Genomic DNA, 21,720 nt, shown 5'->3' with positions numbered 1-21,720 from the left:
GATTGGATTGGGATATCTGGTCGACATGGATGGGTTGGACCAAAGGCTCTGTTTCCATGCTGTACATCTCTATGACTCTATGAAGTAGGAGCAGGAGTAGGCCATCTGGCCCATCGAGCCTACTCCGCCATTCAATAAGATCATGGCTGATCTTTTCATAGACTCAGTTCTAGTTACCCACCCTCTCATCGTAACTCCTAATTCCTTTACTGTTCAAAAACCTATCTAATTTTGCCTTGAAAACATTTAACGAGATAGTCTCAACTGCTTTTCTGGGTAGGGAATTCTAATGATTCACAACCCTTTGGGTGAAGAAGCTCCTCCTCAACTTAGTCTTAAATCTGCTCCCCCTTATTTTGAGGCAACGCTCCCAGTTCTAATTTCATCAGCCAGTGGAAACAATCTCCCTGCTTCTATCCTATCTATTTCTTTCATAATGTTATGTTTCTATAAGATTCTCCCCTCATTCCTTTTTCCTGGATGAATAAAAAAAAATCTTAGCAGAGCAGTTCCAATATATTATCATCAAGGAAGTCATGTGATGTGTGTGGGGCCAGTTAGATATGCACAAATTCAGAAGATGGTGGCTGATTCAGCATCTCTGACTCATGATTTAAATATGGGCAAATGAGCAATCTCCAAGCTCATAATCCAAGCCAAGTCGGGCTCCTTCTGCTACCCCTTCCCAAGCTAACATGAAACAAGGTGAGATGACTGAATGTATTCCAAAGGTGACAGCTGGTGTTTTTAAAAAAAAGGAATACAAAGCAAGAAGGAGGAAGAAGAAGGATGAAGAAGAAGAAGGGAGAAGAAGCGAGAAGTGAGGATGAATGGGCAAGGGAGAAAAGGCGAGAGGAGGAGAATGGGATGAAGAAAAGAGATGGCAGGGCAGGGAGGAGAGGAAGAAAGTGAGGACTGCAGATGCTGGAGATCAGAGCTGAAAATGTGTTGCTGGAAAAGCGCATTAGGTCAGGCAGCATCCAAGGAACAGGAGAGTCGATGGTTCGGGCATGAGCCCTTCTTCAGGAATGAGGAAAGTGTGCCCAGCAGGCTAAGAGAAAAGGTAGGGAGGAGGGACTTGGGGAAGGGGCATTGGAAATGTGATAGGTGGAAGGACATCAAGGTGAGGGTGATAGGCCGGAGTGGGAGTGGGGGTGGAGAGGTCAGGAAGAATATTGCAGGTTAGGAAGGTGGTGCTGAGTTCAAGGGATTTGACTGAGACAAGGTGGGGGGAGGGGAAATGAGGAAACTGGAGAAATCTGAGTTCATCCCTTGTGGTTGGAGGGTTCCTAGGCGGAAGATGAGGTGCTCTTCCTCCAGATGTCGTGTTACTATGGTCTGGCGATGGAGGAGTCCAAGGACCTGCATGTCCTTGGTGGAGTGGGAAGGGGAGTTGAAGTGTTGAGCCATGGGGTGGTTGGGTTGGTTGGTCCGGGTGTCCCAGAGGTGTTCTCTGACACATTCCGAAAGTAGGCGGCCTGTCTCCCCAATACAGAGGAGGCCACATTGGGTGCAGCGGATGCAGTAAATGATGTGTGTGGAAGTGAGGGAGGAGAGGGGGAGAGCATGAGGGAACTAGGAGAGCGCAGGGTGCACTGTGACCAATGGGGGAAGAGAAGCAAACAGCTGGGGACAGAGCAAGGAGAGAATGGGAGACACCATGGAAATGATAAAGTGAAGAGGGGAGAAAGGCATGGTAAGATGTCAGAGTAAGGAGAGAGGAAAGAAGGCAGGAGGTGGCAGGGGAGAGGTTAGTAGAAGGGAGAGAGCCAGGGATAGCGATTTCTGAATGTCATTGGGAATCCTCAGCACTGCAGGGGCTCTGGTGTCCAAGGCTCATTCTCATGACCTCTCCTTGAATCTTGCCCAGGAGATGAGCCCAACATCATTGCAACACATATAACCACAGCAGTGCTCAGAAGAATCACCATCACACTTTCTAAGAACAGTGCCCTCTGGCTCTGGAAGTCACCCCAGTGGGTGTGCATATGAGATAGGGAGGTACTGGGTGGTAAACACACCTGTGAGCAGATGGAACAAAGATAGAGACAACAATCAGTAGACCCCCTTCGTGTACCGGAGATAGACACTGCCCACTTGAGTTGGGCACAAAAACAGGACATTGAGATTCACTGGAAAGGAGACTGTGTCAACATGTGGGGTCTTGGGCTGAGAATGGAAGAGTCTCATCTTGGGTTCCACGATTTGAGAATATATGTTTCTCCATTCAGAGAGTGAAGAATCTCATGGAGAGTCATACATGGCAGCATTGGGTGCACCCTGATACACACAGGATACACACCATGACGAGCCAGCGTCAGTCACACTGATGGAGCAGCAATGTCTGGAAGGGATGCCAGTTGCCAAGGTAGAGTAAATAAATCACCATAGTTCCACAGGACCATCAGGCTGCTTTCTCATTAGAGTCACGACTGGTAGTGACTTTAAGGATCACCAGGCCTCAGGCCAGGTGAGAGATTGTGAAGATGGTAGTTGTAGTGACTGAGAAGGATAGGATACCTCCTCTCGAGTGTAAGGCCTCCATGCCCTCCCTGCCAATTATTCTTTCTACAATGCCCTCCCTACGCCTGGGACCATGCCCTTCCTGCAGAGACTGGTTTCATCTCCAACTCCACTAGACCCAAAACCTGATAGTGTGTGGCCTGCTCTTGTGATCCTTATGCTCAGCTGCCCACACCTCATCCCCATTTGTGCATCCCAGGCTTCCCCTTCCATTATGACCACCAGGAGGAAGGTGACTGTGCTCTGCACTGGACCAACGGGCTTGAACTAACTGGAGGTCACCCAACATGCCAAAGGCTGGATTCCTTTGGCGCCATTCATATTTCATGGTGCCCACTGAATTCTTCAGAGTGACTGGGTCGAGGCATTGAGTATAGGAGTTGGGACACTATGTTACAGTTGTGTACGTCGTTGGTGAGGCCATGCTTGAAGTATTGTGTGCAGTTTTGGTTACTCTGTTATAGGGAAGGTATGGTTAAAGTAGAAAGAGTACAAAGAAGATTTCCAAGGATGTTGCTGGGACTAGTTGGCCTGAGTTCGAGGGAGAGGTTGACCAGGATAGGACTTATTCCGTGGAACGTCGGAGAATGAGGGGTGACCTTATTGAGGTGTATAAAATCATGAGGGGCATAGATATGATGAATGTGTGTCATCTTTTTTCCCCAAGGATGGGTAATTGAATATGAGAGGGCAAAGATTTAAGAAGGACTGAGGGGCAAATTCGTCACGCAGACAGTGGTGCGTGTATGGAAAAAGCTGCCAGAGAAAGTGGTTGAGGCAGGTACAATAGCAACATTTAAAAAACACTTGGACAAATACATGGATGGAAAGGGTTTTGAGGGATATGGACCAACTGCGGGCAACTGGAACTAGCTGAGTGGGCATCATGGTCAGCATGGAGCAGTTTGGGCTGAAGGGCCTGTTTGCATGCTGTATTACTCTACAATGTATCTGGCACGTTGGCGTGTGCCCACCTCCGGTCAGTTGGTCTGTTCCAGATATGAGGAGCCAGTGTTGGACTGGAATGGACAAACTTAAAAGGCCCACAGCACCACGTCACAGTCCAACAGCGGTATTTGGAAGCACTATCAGGGAGCTCTGATGAAGGAGCAGTGCTCTGAAAGCTTGTACTTCCAAATGAAGTTGTTGGAATATAACCTCAACTGCCTTTCTTCATAGATTTAGAATCTGCAGAGGGTTGCTGGATCATTCTCCCTCCGTCCTGGTGACTGGCGAGCCGTTTTGGAAAGGGTAAAAGGGTATATTACTTCCTCTCCCGCCCCCACACCCCCTCCTCGGTTCTTGCTCGAGTGAGTACCTAAAAATATCCAGCCCACTTTCACATCTAACACGCTGCCCGTTCCTCCCCCTTTGTGTCTCCCTCTCATTTCGGACCGGAATCCCGAGAAAATGCAAGTCCCCCCCAGAAGTTAAGGATTAAAGAAGCAGCAAAAACACGATTTTAAACTTTTTTTTTCTCTCTCGCTGCGATTCGAAGTTGCAAAAAAGAAATCAAAACCTGGTCGTCTTAGCTGGGCGGTGGCTGAACAAAAAATGGTGAGATTCCGTGTCCTCCCTCCCCTGAAATGTAACACACAGAAGACATCTGGTGTAGTGCTAACATGTTCCTAACGGGCTCTCACGGGGGAGAGCTCCTGGACAGATATAAATGAAACCATCTGATGTGAGCCGTAGCCAATCGTGCTGTGGTAAAGTGGAAGTTATAGAGCGGGGCTGGGATTGAGTTACACACATGGGGAGGGAGGGGGGAATAAAAGTTGATGCTGCTGTCTGATGGTATACAGAGAGAGAGAGAGAGAGAGACAGACAGACAGACAGAGTGCAGTGGGGATCTGCACCAGAGGCTGTGCAGGCTGGGGAAGTTGCTTGCAAAATGTCCCTAGACAGCACTGTGTGGCCAAACCAAGCCGCAAGGTGTGGCATCACAGCCAGGAGGAAACAAAGGATAGCCTGAAGCCGTCTGGCTGTTTGTTACGGACTGCAGTCAACGTGCACCGAGACTGAATTGCATGAAGACATCCCATACAAGTGTCCGCACAAGGAACTCAAGCCCGAGGTAAGATTTAAACCAATTCTCAGTCGTTCCGCGGTTTCTGCTTTGTCTTCTCCAAACTGACTCAAGCAAGGGTCCTCTTTTATTTATTGTCGCTGCTGTCCTAATGGTGTGAGTGCTGCTTCCTCTGATCCACATGTTTTACACTGACTGATGTCTTCCCCGAACTATTCTCACACTGATGTGAGCTTTTGCACAGAAACTGCCTTATAGCTCCCCCACCCACCCCCTCAGTTCAGCGAGGTCTCGCCACCTTTTGTACAAGACAGTGCTCTTGTTCCCCTGTTTGCAGTCCACAGTTCGGGATTTTATTCCCCAGTTTAAGGGACGTGTGTGAGACCATACATTTTTATATCCTTTGTGTTAGAGCTCATTTGCTCCCACCCTCCCTGGACAGCAAGTCTGTCAGCTTCAGAAAGGACAAAAGTCTGGGGTTGAATCCTGGGCATGGAAACTTTTCCGAAACGCTGATCTGTTGTGTATTTCGGATACTTTCAGCGTTTGAATCATATTTCCAGAATTTGTAGCGGTTTTTGTTTTATTTCGTCTGAGCAACACCTTCTCTCTCTGTTTCTAAATAAAGTTTACAAAACGCAGTGCAATCCTGCAGTGTGTTGGGGAGAATCTCACAATAACAAATTCACACACTTCGGAGGAGATTAGGCGGAAATAAAATGGCATTGATCATGTCACAACCTTCCTGTTGTATGAGATGTTGACCCCCCCCCCCCCCCCCCTCTCCCCCAGCCCCTCAGAAAGACGTTATGGCACACTTTCAAAAAACAGCACAGGAGTTATTGTCTGTGACCAGGTCAGTGTGTATCTCTCAATCAACACCACAAAATCAGATCTGACTATCACTACTTTCCAGTCACAAATTGGCTGCTCTGTTTCTGACATTGCAACATTGCTTTGTTTATGTTGGCATTGCCGACAGACATTCACTTATTAATTTTAGTTAAAAATCACACAACACCAGGTTACAGACCAACAGGTGGATTTGGAAGCACAAGCTTTCGGGGCATCACTCTGTCATCAGGCAGCTGTCTCACCTGATGAAAGAGCAGTGCTCTGAAAGCTAGTGCTTGCAAATAAAGCTGCTGGACTGTCACCTGGTGTTGTGATTTTTAAAAGGTTTGTCCACCCCAGTCCAACACCGACACCTCCACGTCATGTTCTTTTTAAGCACAGTGCCAGGGACTTGGGTTTGATTCCACCCTCAGGTGACTGCCAGTGTGAAGTTTGTGCATTCTTCCTGTGTCTGCGTGGGTTTCCTCCCACAGTCCAAGTCTATGCAGGTTAGATCGGTTGGCAGTGATAAATTCCCATAGTATCCAGGGATGTGCAGGCTAGGTGGATTAGCAATGGGAAATGTGGAGTTACTGGGTAGGGGGTGGGTCTGAGTGGGATGCCCTTCAGAGGGTCAGTGTGGACTTGGCAGGGTTAATAGCCTGCTTCCACGCCTTAGGGATTCTGTGATTTTAGTCCAGAGGATCACATTTCAAGAACTCGTTCCCTCATTTTATTCCCTCAACTTCACTTTTAACTCTTATTTCCCCCTACTGTTCTAACTATCTAGCAAAGGCAGCATCCAAACTAGTGACATACACATTATGGATGTAAATGGAATTTTAGTGTTGTCATTTGGGTCAGGGCTTCTTTGTAACCCAACTCTGTCTGCTCATACTCTTTACAAGAAGTCTCTGAAATGGAGCAGCAAGTCTATCAGCATCGAAAAGTTTGGATTAAATTCTGGGCATGGAATCCCTTCCCAAATTCTGACTGATATGCTGTATCATTTTAGGATTAATTTCTAGAATTTGCAGTCTTTTATTAAAATATATAAGCAGTTCATTTTCTCTCTTTTTTCCTTTATTAAAGTTAACACTCTCCGACCAATGTCGAGAAATCGTGGAGAGCAGGGATGGATTCCTTGCTTGGGTTTGGTTGGATTAATTCGATAATTAGAGTGGGCTGACGTTTATAATGTTCATTTTCTATTCCAGACTAATTATAAACCTAAAAATTTTCTGTGAGGAGCAGTCATTTGTGGCTTGAGAATTTTAAACAGCAAGTTGCTGATACCAACTCCTGCAAGAAAACCAGGAAGGGAGATAGCTTTTGTCAGACATGTAACAAATAACGTACAGTTTTTTTTTGCTTCAATATTGAATGACCTGCTAACAAAATCAATTGAAATTGAAGACTGCGATTTTTTTGAGAAGGAAATTTCATTTGTAACCTTATATGTTGCAGAATGTGTTGTGTGCCTTCCACTTTAATTGAAGAGGAATTTCGCTTCATAAATATCCTCAAAAATGGGCAACCAAATAAAAATTGATACCACACATTGAAACCTAGTTGTTAAATATGTGATCTGTAAAAAGACTTTGTGCTAACTAAAGCAGAGTTTATTTTAGCTGGTATAGCGTAAGCAAATTCACTCAAATTCAAATCAAGCAATCTCGAAATAAGTGGTTTGATTTTTGAGTTTTGAACATGCTTACACACCAGTTCTTAGAATCTATTTTATTTTTTAAAGTACTTAAATACCACTGGGAACTTTAATCTACACTGTTGGACTGTGTGATTAATCAATTATATGTATGAATTCTCACCTAAAATTGTTTGCAACAGTGGGAACCATTCAATAATAGATTTAATGAAATGCTTAGTTTCTTTCTATTAGAAGCAGGCCAGCAATAGAATAAACTGACAGTCTCAGCTGTAAATGATGAACAGTTCCAAGCATCCTGAACAGTATTCGCACACTGTGGGACTTTCATCTTTCATCACCAGCAGCCACTGATTCACTAATTAGGGTCTGAGGGAAGTATAAGACTCTGATGCCAATTTTGTATTTATGCTGGACTTGTGTATCAGAGCAATAAATGGCCCTTTTCATCAGATTGTTGGACTGGTGTGGGATGTCTCTAAAGTTAGCTACAGGCCAAATAGAAATTACAGGGTGTTTGCATCTAAGAGGATCAGTGATGCCAAACTATTTTCAGGATTTTAATTTTTTGCTCTTAGTCTTATCATTAATGGGAATGTGCTCTCTTGTTCTCCCTTGACTGATTACACTGACGTATCATGTTTTTAGATTTGAAAAGAAAGGAAACAATTAGCATAAAATACAGAATAGTCAGGCAAAAACTATCTGGCACAATATTGGATCGAGGTGGATGGGTGGAGATGGTGTTTTCTGCTGCACAAGTTATTAATACCTGAGCACAATCTGCAACGTAGTAAAGAAGCTCTTAAGGTGTGTAGCTAGACCACTTTTAATCATTTGTTCATGGCATGGTGGAGTTCTTACTGGAGCAATAATTTGTTTCCCCATCCCAAATTGTCCATGTAATGTGGTAATAAGCTGCTTTCTTGAACTGCTGCAATCCTGTGCATTTTTTTTGTACTAGAAGGGTAAGAATTCCAAAATTCTAGCCCAGCAATAGTGGTAAAATGGTGATTTTTTTTTTGTTTCCCCCCCACCCAGTTTGCTGATATGTTTCAGAAAGCCAGTGAGTGAAGGATGGAACTGGAACCAGTCTTTGCACACTTTTATGAGCATTTATTTGAAGTGATACACATTTAAAGCATACACCTGCTAACAAAACAACCATATTTTCAGTCTGTGTCCTATTTATAGGAGTACAAGTGAATCCCCAATTAATGCTCAACATCCTGTATATAATTTAACACACAGTTAATGTGAAAGTGACAACAGAGAGGCATGCAACTTGAAGATTTATTTGCAGGTGGTGTTTCCTTTCTGTGCTCAATGCCCTAGTTCTTCTAGGCAGTAGAGGCTGTAAGTTTGAAAAAACGATTGAGGAGGCATGGGTGAGTTGCTGCAGTACATTTTATAGATGGCAGCTATGACACATCAATGGTGAAGGAGGTGAATGCCATCGAGGACCATTACAGCTAATCATATACCTCAACTTCATCTTACTGTCTACTTCCCACATCCCTTGATTTCCCGAGACCAAATATCTGTCTATCTCAGCTTTTACATATATTTGACAATGGAACAGCCACAAGATTCAAAAACATTCAAGTGAGAAACTTCTCCTATTCTCGGTTCTAAATGGTTATCCTCCTACACTGAGACTATGACCCGGTGTTGTAGATTCCCCAGCCTAGATTCTGTGAGGAGACTGTGTAACTGAATAGTGTTCGGAGATATTAGAGGAACTGGTTTTTGACATGAGGAAATATTTGATGTGCGATGACACTGACCAGAAAGAACCTGGCGGCCTTTCTGTTGCTGCACCTTCCTATTTGTGAAGTAATGTTATACCTTCCCCCACATCCAGTGAATTTATATGCCAGATAGGCAATGCTATTTCAGACAGTAAGCACTGAGAAGTTGTTCTGCATGTCCATAATTGGTGCAATGCAACCTTCCAGTACTTCCTAGTACTGACATCAAGATAGATCCTAAAAGTAGATCACTGTGTATTGCCAATTGTCTCAAATCCAGAAACCTGTTCTGTGGTCACTGGCTGAAAATGAAACCCATTCACTTTAAACTGTTTTTCTCTGAAGATGGTTCTGCTTGATTGTGCGGGAATGTGTGAACAGAAGTTACAAAGATGGATTAGAGAACCTTGGAGAAAGAGTATGCTTATATAACATACTTCATGATCACAGGGAATACCAAAGCATGTTAGAGCCAATTAAATATTTATGAAGAGTGCTCCCTATTATAAGATGTGTTCTAGACTCCCACCAGAGGGAATAACTTCAATTTATATGATGGGGATAGGATTTGATCATCAGCTTCAATTAGATCACCTTTCTTACTTCTACATTCAAGGGAATAGAAACCTGGTCTGGACAACACCTTTTAGCTCGGGTACCACTCTAATAAACTGTACTGCATCCCAGTCAGAGCCAGTATATTCTGCCTGGGATGTGGTATTTTGTCCCTCTTATGATTTCATTTTTGCCCCATTGTATTGCATTGTTTTGATCCAATACCCAGCACTGGGGCAGCACGGTGGCTCAGTGATTAGCACTGCTGCCTCACAGCGCCGGGAACCCAGGTTCAATTCCAGCCTCACGCGACTATTTGTGAAGTTTGCACATTCTCCCTGTGGCTGTGTGGATTTTCTTCGGGTGCTCCGGTTTCCTCCCACAGTCCAAAGATGTGCAGGTTAGGTGAACTGGCCATGCTAAATTGCCTGGAGTGTTCAGGGGTGTGGTTTAGGTGCATTAGTCAGGAGTAAATATAGAGTAATATGGAGGGGAATGGGTCTGGGTGGGATACTGTTTGGAGAATCAGTGTGGACTTGTTGGGCTGAATGGCCTGTTTCTGCAGTGCAGGGATTCTATGATTTCATTAAGCTCTTATATACATTTCTACCTGCCTACTGACTTTTATTGATTTCTGTACTTAGACCCCAAGATATCTCAGCTCGTCCAAAGTTCTCAGCATTTTGGAATTTGGAAAAAATTCTGATCCATTTTCTTGAGGCCAAAATGAATCACTTGTCACCTCTGTAAATTCAAACATATAATTCACAAGAACAAACTAAAAACTTCAGGGCAGTACTGACGGAGTACTACACTGCCAGAGTCTTTCAGATAAGAAACCAAGGCTCCAATTGCCTCCTCAAAAATGATCCCCCTATTTGAGGGGAGCAAAGGCCTTTTGACCTATTGTCTTGGCCAGCACTTTTCCTTCATGTCGTAACACGAAAAATGATTATCTGCCACGTTTTCCTGTAATTTAGTGGCGACACAGTATTTGATTCAAATCCCTGCAGCATGGAAAGAGGTCATTCAGCCCATCGAGTCTGTACAAACCCTCCAAAGAGCATCCCACCCAGACCACCACCCCCACCCCAGTAACTCTAGCATTTATAATGGCTAATCTACCGAATCTGACCATTTTGGTCTGTGGGAGGAAATCAGAGCATCTGGTAGAAACTGACACGGGCATAGGGAAAGCATGCTCCATACAGACAGCCATCCAAGCTAGAGTTAAACCCTGTGAGGTAGCAGTGCTAATCACTGAGTCACATGTCACCACAAATGAAAGGACTTGCATTTATACAAGACCAATGTATAATTCTGTAATTTTGTCCAGATTAATGCTAAATTTAATTGAACAGTTGACAAAAAGATTACTGCTTCTCAGGGAAGGTTAAAAAATTTGCAGATGTAAAAATCTCAAGGTGTTCTAAATCTATGCACAGCTAACAAAATTACAATGGTTATTACAGTTCAAAAAGTAATGTTGGGATATACAACAGCCAATCTGCATTACAAGGTCTTAAAAGCAAGATAGATGATTGGATAAACTGTTTAAGGGTATTGAACAAGGGCTAACTGTGGGCTAGGTTATTTGGAAAAAATTCCATCCTCTTAGTCAAATCTCCAAGATTTTTAACATTATGAGAGCAGACACGGCTGCTGTTGTGCATTTCACCTGAAAGGTAGCTGTGAATTATTATGGACTGACTTGAAACTGTCAAAGTTGGGATATAAAGGCATGTTCTGTTATTTTTCCTTTTTGGAAGAAGAAAATAAAATATTTTATTCCAAGACTGATAGCTTGCTATCAGGATTTGTTTTTTAAGTGCTCCTTTTAATTGGAGGAATAAAAACCAGCAGAGCGATTTGCACTTGAGAGGCTAATAGTCCTCGGTTTATTTCACTGTGAGGTGTGTAAGTTATGCTCAGGAAAACCTATGAGATGAGTAAAATTTTCTTTGTCTCTTTTTAGGCAAAAAAGTGTGCATCCTACAGTACGGACAATATATTAAAAAATGTATATATGTGTACATTGGTCTTTGTGTTCCTTATTCTAATAGCAGACACAGATCAAGAGACAATGGTAGTTTTATAATTTCCGAGAATGATTTTTATTTGTGATTGGTGGTGATTTGTTAACAGGAGTTTAATCTCGACAGTTTAGCAGTGAATAAAACAAAGGACTGCAGATGCTGTTGATCTGAAATAAAAACAGAAATTGATGGAGAAATTCAGCAGCTCTGGCAGCATCTGTGGGGAGACAATAGAGTTAATGTTTCGAGTCCATTGACTCTTCATCCAAACTGATCAGTTAAGGTCTGCCAGGAAGTGAAAAAAAATTAATATAATTGAAGTTCTACACTTTAGGCTAAGAATAGTACTTGCTTTGTGCTTTGACAATTTACAAATATACCGTGCAAGTAAATGTCTGACTGTTGTAGTTGCAGAATTTCCTGTTCAAGTGCAAACTGAATTTGGCATAAAAACTGTGTAGTGTTTCGATGATCAGAATAACATTGAGAGTTTGTGAAAAGCTTTTCACTGCCAGCGCCCACAAATTGACAACAATTAACAATGTGCCTTTCTTTTTGTTTTACAAGTTCCATTGCTGGAAATGTTCTCCCCTGATTGACATGTTCTATGCTGCTTCCTGCTTTCTAAGCTAATATAGACAATCGAGCGCAACAAATGACAGAGGTCACTGTAGGTGGAAAGAAGGCAAACCTTCAAATAAGTATTCTTTTAATGTGTAAGTGTTGAGACACAAAGCAACAAAGAGGAATCTTGCAATGATTTGTATTGCCTTGGAAGCAGGAGATGGCACATATGTGGAGCTGAATCCATAAAAAGCTCAGCCATGAACTTATTAAATTGCAGAGCAGGCTCGAAGGGCCAGATGTGGTCTACTCCTGCTCCTAGTTCTTGTGTTTTTATGTCCTCATATTCTGTGTCTTCCTGCTTACATTGAAATAGGTTTGGGATAGGGAGGTCTGTGGTGAACCTTCTCACCCATTGATGTCCTTACATGACCAATTAAGGGTAATGAGGGACTGAGTCAAGAGTGTGGTGTTGGAAAAGCACAGAAGGTCAGGCAGCATCCAAGGAGCAGGAGAATCAACATTTCAGGCCTTCATCCCAATTCCTGATGAAGGGCTTATACCCGAAATGTCAATTCTCCTGCTCCTCAGATGCTGCCTAACCTGCTGTGATTTTTCCAGCATCATACTCTTGACTCTGGATTCCAACATCTGCAGTCTTCACTTTCTGTGAGTTGTTTTGAAATCAAGAAACCCAGATGAATGGTTTATGAGTTCTGCTGAAATTTAAGAACAGGATCTGACTGAAACTTTGAGTGGACGTGTGTGTGTGTGTGTGTGTGTGTGTGCACGTCTGTCTCTGTGTGCTTGTGTCTGTCTGTGTGGATATCTGTTTGGGGTGGGAGATCAGAAGCAATGTTGGTGGACTAGGGGAGATCAGGTTAGGAGGAATTTGGAGAATTTGTGGCAGAGTGTCCCGTATGCGGAGTCTGGAGAAATGAGTTAGTGCCAGCAGTCAGCAGGCCTCACCTCCTCCTGTTACCTGTTAGGTCAGTGCTTCCCAGACTTTATTCCACTGTCAAAATGTCACAAGTCTTAAGTTTGAGCTGTGAGAGTATGGTTGCCGTGCGGCAGGTAGCAGTTTGTTAGAGCAGGGGGGATAGCTGTTGTAACTCAGAGACCTATGACAGCTTTGCTGCCTCAGATATCATAACTCCAAACTTTCAGCCTGCAACTCCACTTGGTCCCAATGCCCACGTTGGGAAATTCTGAATTACTTTATTAGAGTTGTTGCCGAGGCAAGTAACCTCATTATAAAAATTGAGTGACCATCCCTACCTGAAAATTGATTGGTTATTCACCCCAAGTGCTCCACGCTCTAAAACAAATGACACCTTTGTGTTTCACTCCCTAATTTCTCCCCTTTTTGAGGGTAAACTTCCCCCTACTCCTAGTCACTGCCTCACGAATGAAGTCCAGTCTCAACAGTTTTTAAGCACTTCTGGAGAAGAGTGGTGGCTCAGTGGGACAAACTGGATGTTTAAGAAGGAAATTGGAGGGAAAGTCAGAACAAGGGAAGTCAAGAAAGACAACTGTATCAATGAGGCAGAAAACTTAGAAAGGGATCATGCTGTAAGGTTGAGTGAAATAGGAGTTGATGGGAAGGGTGAGGGCAGTAACAAATTACTGTACATGAATGCACAAAACATTAGAAATAAGATGGATGAGCTTGAGGCTCTTTTGGAAATTGGCAGATAAGATATTGTGAGGATAACTGTGACGTGGCTTCAAGTGGACAGGGCCTGGGAAATGAATATTCAAGGCTACACGTGCTATCGTAAGGACAGACTGACGGGCAGAGGGGGTGGGGTGGCCATGTTGGTAAGAGATGATATTCAGTCCCTTGCGTGGGGGACCTAGAATCAGGGGATGTAGAGTCAGTGTGGATAGAGCTGAGAAATACTAAGGGTAAGAAGACTCTCTTGGGAGTTATCTACAGGCCCCCAAACAATAGTCTGGATGTTGGATGTAAGTTAAATCAGGAGCTGAAATTGGCCTGTCGCAAAGATGTTACTACAGTTGTTATGGGGGATTTGAACATGCAGGTAGACTGGGAGAATCAGGATGGTATTGGACCTCAAGAAAGAGACTTTGTGGAGTGCCTCAGAGATGGATTCTTAGAACAGCTGGTGCTGGAGCTGACCAAGGAGAAGGCAATTCTGGATCTGGTATTGTGCAACGAACCAGAATTGGTCCGGGACCTCGAAGTGAAGGAGCCATTGGGAAGTAGTGACCATAATACAATAAGCTTCAATCTGCAATTTGAGAGGGAGAGGGTACAATCGGAAGTGACAATTTTTCAGTTGAATAAAGGAAACTATGGAGCTATGAGGAAGGAGCTGGCCAAAGTTCAATGGTGCAATACCTTAGCAGGGATGACAGTGGATATTTCTGTGTATAATGCAGAAGTTGCAGGATCAGTTCTTTCCAAAAAGGAAGAAAGATCCCAGGAGGAGGCATGGGTGGCCGTGGCTGACGGAGGAAGTTAAGAAACATATAAAGTTAAAAGAGAAAAAGTATAACATAGCAAAGATAAGTGGGAAAACAAAGGACTGGGAAGCTTTTAAAGAACAACAGAGCATTACTAAGAAGGAAATACACAGAGAAAAAATGAGGTACGAAGGTAAACTGGCCAATAATATAAAGGAGGATAATAAAAGATTTTTTAGGTATGTGAAAGGCAAAAAAATGGTTAAGACTAAAATTGGGCCCTTGAAGACAGAAACAGGAGAATATATTATGGGGAACAAAGAAATGGCAGAAGAATTGAATTGGTACTTCAGATCTGTGTTCACTGGGGAAGACACAAGCAATTTCCCTGAGGTAACAGTGGCTGAAGGACCTGAACTGAAGGAAACTTATATTTGCCAGGAATTGGTGTTGGAGAGACTGTTAGGTCTGAAGGTTGATAAGTCCCCAGGGCCTGATGGTCTACATCCCAGGGTATTGAAGGAGGTGGCTCGAGAAATCGTGGATGCGTTGGTGATTATTTTCCAGAGTTCGACAGATTCATGATCAGTTCCTGCGGATTGGAGGGTGGCTAATGTTATACCACTTTTTACGAAAAGTGGGAGAGAGAAAGCAGGAAATTATAGACAGTTAATTTGACCTCAGTGGTGGGAAAGCTGCTGGAGTCTATTATAAAGGGTGAAATTACGACATATCTGGATAGTAGTAACAGGATAGGTCAGAGTCTACATGGATTTATGAAGGGGAATTCATGCTTGACTAATCTGGATTTTTTTGAGGATGTAACTCTGAAGATGGACGAGGGAGATCCAGTAGATGTAGTGTACCTGGACTTTCAGAAAGCTTTTGATAAAGTCCCACATAGGAGGTTAGTGAGCAAAATTAGGGCGTATGGGTATTGGGGGCAAAGTACTAACTTGGATTGAAAGTTGGTTGGCTGATAGGAAACAGAGTAGTGATAAATGGCTCCATTTCGGAATGGCAGGCAGTGACCAGTGGGGTACCACAGGGATCAGTACTGGGACCGCAGCTTTTTACAATATATGTTAATGATATAGAAGATGGTATCAGCAATAACGTTAGCAAATTTGCTAATGATACTAAGCTGGGTGGCAGGGTGAAATGTGATGAGAATGTTAGGAGATTACAGGGTGACCTGGAGAAGTTAGGTGAGTGGGCAAATGCATGGCAGATGCAGTTTAATGTGGATAAATGTATGGTTGTCCATTTTGGTGGCAAGAACAGGAAGGCAGATTACTATCTAAATGGAATCCATTTAGGTAAAGGGGCAGTACAGAGAGATCTGGGTGTTCTTGTACACCAGTCAATGAAGGTAAGCATGCAGGTACAGCAGGTAGTGAAGAAGGCTAATAGCATGCTGGCCTTCATAACAAGAGGGATTGAGTATAGAAGCAAAGAGGTTCTTCTGCAGCTGTACAGGGCCTTGGTGAGACCACACCTGGAGTACTGTGTGCAGTTCTGGTCTCCAAATTTGAGGAAAGACATTCTGACTATTGAGGGAGTGCAGTGTAGGTTCACAAGGTCAATTCCTGGAATGGCGGGACTACCTTGCGCTGATAGACTGAAGCGACTGGACTTGTATATCCTTGAGTTTAGAAGACTGAGAGGAGATCTGATTGAGACATATAAGATTATTAAAGGATTGGATACTTTGAAGGCAGGAAACATGTTTCCACTGATGGGTGAGTGCCGAACCAGAGTACACAACTTAAAAATACGGGGTAGACCATTTAGGACAGCGATGAGGAGAAACTTCTTCACCCAGAGAGTGGTGGCTGTGTGGAATGCTCTGCCCCAGAGGGCAGTGGAGACCCAGTCTCTGGATTCATTTAAGAAAGAGTTGGATAGAGCTCTCAAAGATAGTGGAATCAAGGGTTATGGAGATAAGGCAGGAACAGGATACTGATTAAGGATGATCAGCCATGATCATATTGAATGGTGGTGCAGGCTCGAACGGCAGAATGGCCTACTCCTGCACCAATTGTCTATTGTCAGTGGTTAGCACTGCTGCCTCACAGCACTAGGGTCTCAGGTTCGTTTCCAGCTCGGGCGACTGTCTTTGTGGAGTTTGCACATTCTCCCTATGTCTACGTGGGTTTACTTCAGGTGCTCTGGTTTCCTCCCACAGTTCAAAGATGTGCAGGTTGGGTGAATTGGCCGTTCTAAATTGCCCGTAGTGTTAGGTGCATTAGTCAGAAGGAATTGTGCCTGGGTGGGTTACTCTTTGGAGGGTTGGTATGGACTTGTTGGGCTGAAGGGTCTGTTTCCACACTGTAGATAATCTAATCTAACAGAGGTTTGAAGAGTTAATGATGATATGACAATTGCTTTTACTTGCTGATTTTCATTACCTGCACAGGGGCAAGAATGTAAGGTCTTGCTGCAGTAACCACCAAAGAAAGCTCTCCAGGCCAGTCTCCCATCTTCCATCCTCCAAATACTTGAGTTCATCCAAAGCTTTGCCTGTATCCTAATTTGCACTAACTCCCCTTGTGTTAACTGATCTATATTGGTTTCTAGTCCTCCAAAACTTCAAGTTTAGTAATGCCTGGCAATCCTACAACCCTTTTGCAAATTCAGCACTTTTACAATGTAACCTTTGTGTCCATCCCTCACCTTTAGCCTTTGCTGCAGCTGGCCATGCAGTTGGTTACACCCAAAGCTCTGTAACTAACCCATTAAACAAGTTTACCTCCCCCCCCCCCCCCCCACCCCACCCCCACCCCTGTCTTTGTAAATATCACATCTAGGTTCTGTGTACCGTTAGTAGATGAAGACTCAACACTATTCTAGTACAAACAAATGAATATTTATTTACTATTTACAGAGATATGATTCAGTAGCACTCCCTCTCTTATTTCATGTGACCTGATATTACTGATCACACATTCTAGTTGCTGTATTAGCATAATAGCTATTAACCTCTTATGCTACACTCTCCACCTCAAATCCCCATTTTTACCTTTTAGAATTTGAATTTTTAACAAGTTTAGATTGCAGCTTATGTCAATTTTGGACGCTTGTGAAATACTGTGGGATATATTAAACTAAATGTGCTACACAAGTGCAGATTATTATTGTTTACAGAAATGTAGAAGAGCATTAATAGAATCCCTACAGTATCGAAGCAGGCCGTTTGGCCCATTGAGTCTCTGAAAAACATCCCACCAAGACCCATCCTGTAATCCCATGGCTAATCCCCCTGACCTACACGTCCCCAGACACGATGGGACAATTTAGCACAGACAATCCACCTAACTTGCACATCTTTGGACTGAGGGAGGAAACTGGAGTGCCCAGAGGAAAGCCATGCTGACACAGGGAGAATGTGCAGACTCCAAACAGACAGTCCCCAAAGAGAGGAATCAAACCCAGGTCTCTGGTGTTGAGGTAGCAGTACTAACCACTGAGCCACCATGTTGTCACGTTTTGAAGCAATACAAGGCAAATATGGCTCATCAACATTAAAGTGACTTCTGAATCATTTGGGTCTCCATCACATTGTGGGATAATATGTTGATAAGTATAACACAAAGGCTTACGTTTTCAACTTGCAGTGGAAGATGTCAATAGGGGTAGAAAGACCGGGTAGTTTCTATAACACAGGGTTGATTCTCATTGTCAGCTTACATTGGGTAACAGATTGAAAACTGCCTATCAGATCTTTAATTTAAGAAGTGATTGTTTTGTCTTTTGTCTGGAAAGATGTTTCATTCAGGCTTTAGAAACTCACTTGCTGCTGTGATAGATGGTGTGTGATTCAGAATCTGTGGTCAGACAGGGACTTTTGTTGATTACATTTTCCTATTTAGTTCATCGGCGAGTGTGGGTTTTTGTATATATCTCATTAACCAGAGAAACTGGTGATCTGAGTTCCTTTTTCTAATTGCTACAACTGAGTGGTTTCTCGGCCATTTTCAAAATGCAGTCCAGGTTCGATCAAAATGTAGACCAGACTAAGTTGATTTCCCCCTCTAAAGCACCTTAAAGCCACTCGTACTCTTGTAGTCACCAGCCTTGGATTGTAAAATGTCTTAATTGCAACTTACATTATAGTTTAATCAAATTAAGCATGCCACCAATATTTAAAATTCAAAGCAGTGCAGTTTCATCATCTTGAAGTTGATTTACTTGCATGATTGGTTGCAAGATATATCCCATGTATGGAATACATAGCCTGACAATTAGTGTTGATTGGAAGAGCAGGTAAATATTGATCGTGATTATTCATTTGATTATTTTAGCAGAGACTTTAACCCATCTTAAAAAAGGTTAGTACATGTTAAATGTAGCAGACAGAAAAAAAGATGTGTACACTGATTTTAAAAATCAGAGTAAATATATTAATTTTTAAATTAAGTACAAGGATGTGCTGGTGTAAAATGAGGCAGTCCATTTAATTGGACCGTGTAACACCACATGACAGTGTGGATCTTCCTGACCTCTGTACCTAAGGAGTATTTTAGTTCCCAGATACATGAGAAGTAAACCAGGCAGATGTTTAAAGCTTCCCCATTACATTATCCTAACAATCGTTGACATTTTCCATACAAGACAAGGACAGCTTCATAGAATTCCCTGGAGTGTGGAAGTAGGCCATTTGGCCATGGACTCCATACTGACAAGCAGAAGAGCATCCCAACCCAACCCTATTGTTCCCGTGGCTGCACATCCCGGGACACTATAGGCAATTTAGCACAGTCAGTCCACTTCACCTGCACATCTGTGGACTGCGGGAGGAAACCCACACAGACATAGGGAGAATGTGTAGTCTCTACACAGACAGTTGCCCTAGGTTGGGATCAATCCTAGGTCCCTGGTGCTGTGAGGCAGCAGGGCTAACCACTGAGCCACTGGGCCTCCCTTAATATCATTAGGCTTATGTTTGGACTAGGTCCAGGGATATTAATGTAATAAGTAGACAATAATGCCTGCCTTTAACTTTGCCTTCCTCATTAGCTGGCCAGGAGAGGTTTTATCTGTGAAAAATTGGCAATGGGCATTCAACTAGGGGCATATAGGAACCAGACAACCCAGAGATTTGAAGATCTTAACACTTGAGAATTAGGATATTGGTAAAGACTTTGTTATAATATTTTTACGACATGGCCCCCCCCACTTTCCAGAATGACTTGGTCTCAGACCTCAGTGGCAGAAATGAGTGACCCAACAATTGATGGTTCTTTAAAACCTGCCAATTTTTACCTGGTCTGTTTTCCAGTACAGGGATTAGCCAGGGAGTGTGGGTGGAACTGGGAAATGAGAGACAGGTCTATGCTGGGAGTGCACCCGGGGTCTCCTTGGACAGTCAAAGTACCCCACTGGTCTGTGCTTCATCTTGGGAACTCTGCAAAAGACTGGGGAGCAATTGCTCCTGAGAACTAACCTAAATTGGACAGTGTTTTCCATGGAAAGCTCGGCAAATATTATAACTGCATTTATCTCATTAGTATAAATATTTTCATATTCATTCCGTTTTCCATAACTCGTTGCACTAAATTCTATGATATTTGTAACCAGGGAAATACAGAATTAAGGCAACTTGACATCTTTCCCATAAAGATTTCAGAATGTAAGTGGTTCATTGAAAGATGTTTAATGGTTTTTCCAACAACATTTTCCAACACTGCAGACAGTGTTCAATTTATTTCGTAAGTAGTAAACCTAGAATTTAAGAAGGAAAGACAAACATGCATTTATGGAGCGACCTTTCTCAACCATGGGGCACCCCAATGCACTTCATTGCCAATGAAGCACTTTTGAAGTGTAGTCCCTGTTGTAATGGAGGAAACAAAATAGCCAACCTGTACACACCGAAGTCCCTGAACCAGAATGTGTGATGTATGGCCAGATTAGCTCACTCTCATCTGCTTTAATTTTGACAGAAAAACCTATGTAAATGGTGCACAAAACATGTGTAGGGGAGGCTTCTGTGACTGTTTCATGGCCAGTTCCATCTGGAACTTTGCCCTGAATAATGCAGTAGGGTCTTTACACCCACCTGAAAAGATAGGCTTTGGTTTAAGCTCTCACAAAAAATAGGACATCTCCAATACATCAGCACACCTTCAGTATTGCACTGGATGATCAGGCCCTGATTTTTATGAAGTTGTGGTGATGCTACACATTTTCAAATATGGTGGACAAGACTCAGATCGAGAAGTCTCATCCGCATTTCTGACAAGTCCCATTTTCACCGATACAGAAGGGAAGAGGCATGTGACTCAATATGCAGGAAACCTGAGCCCAACAGGTCCATTTGAACCTAATGCTTGTACAGTAGCCAGGAGCTGAAAGTGCATTGTGTGGGAATTATGGATCATTCAAGGAGACATAGATACTCATGAAGGATGGATAGTATCTGTAGCCAGTGAAGTTATTAAATCACTGGCCCTTCAAATAACACAGGTATTTTATTTAAGGTAACAGAAAACGTATGCTCCAACAATTTTAAGAGGTGTTTGATCACTGGAACCTAAGGGTTATTATTAATAATAGTTGGCTCCTTTCTGCAACTTGTCAGTGTCTCAGCAGGAGATCCTAAATTCAGCTTAATTGATAAATCTCAAAGAAATTCCCTGTGTCTGCGTGGGTTTCCTCCGGGTGCTCCGGTTTCCTCCCACAGTCCAAAAATGTGCAGGTTAGGTGAATTGGCCATGCTAAATTGCCCATAGTGTTAGGTGAAGAATGGGTCTGGGTGGGTTGCTCTTTTGGAGGGTTGGTATGAACTTGATGGGTCTGTTTCCACACTAAGTAATCTAAAAAAAATTCCCAACTCATTCTGTCTACCTTAGAAGTGAAAATTCAGATCTCAGTTTAGATTAAAGTCTCATGAGTGCAACTTAAACTTATAAATATCTTTCTCAGGGACTGGCAGTGAGTATTGAACCACAACTGAGACCAATAAAGCAAACAAACCTTTATTTATAAATACCTTCTTGAGTGATGTTCTGCTATGTTCTATTGGACAGTTAAAAATTTTCTGTATGTCCTAGCCAAAAGTGTTGCATACTGTGGCGTTAATATGATGTGAAATAAATGTGTCACAGGTAGACAGGGTGGTTAAGAAAGCGTTTAGCATGTTTGCTTTTATTGCTCAGACCTTTTGAGTATCGGTGTTGGAACATTATGTTGAGGTTGTACAGGACATTCTGGGGGCCTTTTCTCTGGTACTGTCCAGGTTTAGTTGCCCAGTTATAGGAAGTGTATTAATAAACTGGGGAAGGTTCAGAAAAGATTTACCAGGATGTTGCCTGGAATTGAGGGTTTGAG

At 43.0% G+C, this 21,720-nt stretch overlaps 1 protein-coding gene across 1 annotated transcript in view; it reads left to right on the top strand.

The window, feature by feature from the left end:
- Window positions 1-4,238: 4,238 nt before the first annotated feature.
- Window positions 4,239-21,720, top strand: part of lpar4 (lysophosphatidic acid receptor 4) — a 57,369-nt gene continuing 39,887 nt past the window's right edge. Inside the window, exon 1 of the mRNA XM_060832608.1 lies at window positions 4,239-4,600. The gene's annotated coding sequence lies outside the window, so the exon portion shown is untranslated. The remainder of the gene's footprint in view (window positions 4,601-21,720) is intronic.

This window comes from Hemiscyllium ocellatum, chromosome 11 (genome assembly GCF_020745735.1).
Source record: "Hemiscyllium ocellatum isolate sHemOce1 chromosome 11, sHemOce1.pat.X.cur, whole genome shotgun sequence".
NCBI lineage: Eukaryota > Metazoa > Chordata > Chondrichthyes > Orectolobiformes > Hemiscylliidae > Hemiscyllium > Hemiscyllium ocellatum.
This window is presented reverse-complemented; position numbering and strand designations above follow the sequence as displayed.